This window comes from Nannospalax galili, unplaced genomic scaffold, assembly GCF_000622305.1.
Source record: "Nannospalax galili isolate Female #2095 unplaced genomic scaffold, S.galili_v1.0 scaffold346, whole genome shotgun sequence".
Lineage (NCBI taxonomy): Eukaryota > Metazoa > Chordata > Mammalia > Rodentia > Spalacidae > Nannospalax > Nannospalax galili.
This window is the reverse complement of record NW_008357637.1, coordinates 5,305,778-5,308,820: the sequence shown is the minus strand read 5'-3', so window position 1 is coordinate 5,308,820 and position 3,043 is coordinate 5,305,778. Positions and strand designations below refer to the sequence as shown.

The following is a 3,043-nucleotide window of genomic DNA, read 5'->3' as shown; positions in this document are numbered from 1 at the left end:
ACTTCATCACTGTGAGTCTGTTTCCACTCCTGAAAAAAAAATAAATAAATAACAGTGCTAACACCTGCCCTCTTTCTAACTCCCAAAGATAAATCAGTGTCTGGAAAGGGCTTGGAGCTTCTGGATATAAAGGCAAGTCTTCCTTGCCATCATTAATTAACATTTATTATTAGGAAAAGTCGTACAGAGAACGCAAAGGTGATCCAAAATAGTGATGAACAAACCTGTCTTCTTGTATTAGCAGCTGTCACAGAGCAGCCAGTGGAAATGAATCGCTTCTCTCCCAACACTGCAGTTTTTCTTCCTACAAATGGATTCACGTGAAATTCAATTTAAAAAAAAATAAAAATAACTTCTGTGCCAAGTTTCATTCACTTGGAAATTTCTTAGCAGGTGATGCAGCTTTCTGAAAAGAGGTGCAGAACGGAAATCTCACCTTTTTCTTCCTAATTTAACAACTGCTGGGTGTACACAAATCTATAATAAGTAGGGGAACATCCATTGACCGCCATTATAGCCAGGGTTTAAATATGAAGACTCATTAATTTTTTTAAATGCATTATCTCTTTTCTCCTTCATGGGGCTATTTTGACTGAAATCATTTGACAGCAGCCTTTGGTCTTGTCTGAGAAGTCTTGCTGGCTCTCTGTGCACCTGTGTCTGTCCAGACAGTAAACCTGACTGCAGGACTCGTCACCAGCGAACTGTCATATCATTACTATGGTTGATGCAGTATAATCTGTTTCAAAATTAGCATCAGTCTGGCCAGGCTGGGCGCTCACTTGCCACAGAGGCTAATTCACTCCTTGAATATGCATTCATGGAGATGCGCCTCAGTTCGGAATCCAGGGGGAGTACATGTTAAGAGCAGATTTTCTGAATTAGCATGGCGAGAGGAAAGGGTCCTTCATTTAGACGGCTGCAGATGCTGCTCCCTCTTGTTCATTACAATTGCATTTCATCAGCTTTATGATGTCCACATGTCAATTGAGTGTGAGGATTTTGCACACAAAAGAGCCTCAGGGAAAACGACTCCACTAGCTAATCAGCTGATTATCATACCTCAAATGGGCTGCAGCACTTGCTGCTCCCAACCTGCATGGGCGGGCGAGAGCAGAATGGAAGATTAAGACTGCAAAGAAAGAGGATGCTTCAGCCAGTTTAGGGAAATTGAAGAGGAGTTTGTGAACAAAAAGAAAGGACTCTTAGAGCTCAAGTGAGAGTCTTTGAAATAGAGGAACCTTTGAAATCAAATGACTAATGTTTTTCTTCAAAAGGGGACTGGTGGGAACAGGGTGAAAGGTTAATTAGTATATTATCCTCCCATTTATGCCCAGCTGGGTAAAGCTCTGTCCCATCCCTGTCCTGGATTTCAAAATTCAGAATTCAAGAACCCATCCTAGGGTCAAGAAGAAGAGCTTAAAGTAATTGAATTAGTTTCCACCCAGTAGAGGACTCACAACTGCCCCTGGGCACCCCTTTACACATATCCTTGGATTGTTTTGGAATTGATTAATAACAAGGACATAATGATGATAAGAGAGAAAAATACACCTGCACGATTCCATAAAGTCTGATAGCTTGAAGAAGCATTATGAAAGTCATTAATTGATACCTTGTCATCAGAGGTGTATTCTTTACGTCCTTTGGGGAAAGGAAATTAATGGATGGTCTTTTTTCCCCCCTTTTTGTCTGAAATTTACCAAAGTTTTCTCCCAGCTCCCTAGGGTCTTCCTCAAGTCTATCTAAAATGCAGTTAAAGCCGAGGCTGTCTTTTGCTTCACAGCGCGCCTGCCTTATGCTTTCATCAGAGGAGTGTAACTCACACAGATGCACTATTTAACAATGCCATCCCCTGCTTTCATCAGAAGGGGGAAGGTTGCAGAGCCGAGCCCTGAAGAATAAGGGGGGCAGGTCCCCTGTGATCGGCGAAAGCTGAACATCGGTGCCAGTTTCCATCTGTCATGATAGCCTATCTCGGAACCTTCAATCTGTCAAAAGCTCGCTGCCTGGCTGAAGGCTCCAGGAGATTTGGTGCACTAAACACATTTGACAACAGCATTATCACTGCAAGGAGCCAGCAAAATGCCATCAATGTGTTAATTGTAACTGGCTATGTAAAGTGTCACTTCCCATATCATTTAACACCAGCTTCGCCTCTTTTGCAGCTCCTAATTCTCTACACTTTATAAACATATGGATTGCTCTTGTAACAACACCGTGATCTTCTTAGCTGAGGTTTAATTTTGCTTGGAAACACTGCACCCAAGCTTCTCTCAGAGAAACAGCGACATGGAGGGGCTTGGGAGGTGGGGGTGAGAGAAGAGAAAATAAAGGGAAGCCTGGGGGAGGGGAGGGAGGGAAGAGGCCAGCAGGAGTCAAAGCCCTTCTCTCTATCCAGGACTGTGATTTTTGTTTTTTTTTAGATGCATGGAGGGATGCTGTTATGTTTTCCAGGCTGCGCTTTTTTGCTAATGGGTAAATAGTTCCTTTTCTTTCGCAAAGGATGAAAAATGCAGATCCAGGATGTTTGCAGGCAGCATGTTTTCTTCTATCATAATAGGAACAGTTTTGTAATGGTAAACATGAGAGCCACACATAAATAAATGAGAAATCCCCTTGAAGAACTGAATGGGTTTTTAGCACCCAAGTACCTAATATTCAATTTCTAGTACAACCAGGGCCAGGTGTTAAATTTCTCTAGTTACTGTCACTAATGCAAATTAGATTCTTTTTCTGCTCATAAAAAATCAAATCCACATTAGAAATTAGCTATAAAATGTAATGACTTAAATGCTATAGTGTTTTACAAATCTCCCTGCATATCTATGGTAGATAATGCTGTAAAACCAAGAGAAGATCATAAAATACAATAGGAAGTTGAGTTATTTAAAGGTCTTTTGTGACTGCTTACTGAAAAATATGATGTATTCTTTTGCTCTTCTCTCTCCCTGTCCCCCACGTCATTGTGGGAAATGAGCACATTTATGGTTCTATTTTTTTTTACAAGCTTAGAAGTAATCAAAATCCATGTTTAAATGAT

At 41.0% G+C, this 3,043-nt stretch overlaps 1 long non-coding RNA gene across 1 annotated transcript in view; it reads right to left on the bottom strand.

The window, feature by feature from the left end:
• Positions 1–226: 226 nt before the first annotated feature.
• The window catches only part of LOC115067976, a 4,465-nt gene continuing 1,648 nt past the window's right edge, over positions 227–3,043 (bottom strand). Inside the window, exon 3 of the long non-coding RNA XR_003847333.1 lies at positions 227–304. This is a non-coding gene — a long non-coding RNA (uncharacterized LOC115067976). The remainder of the gene's footprint in view (positions 305–3,043) is intronic.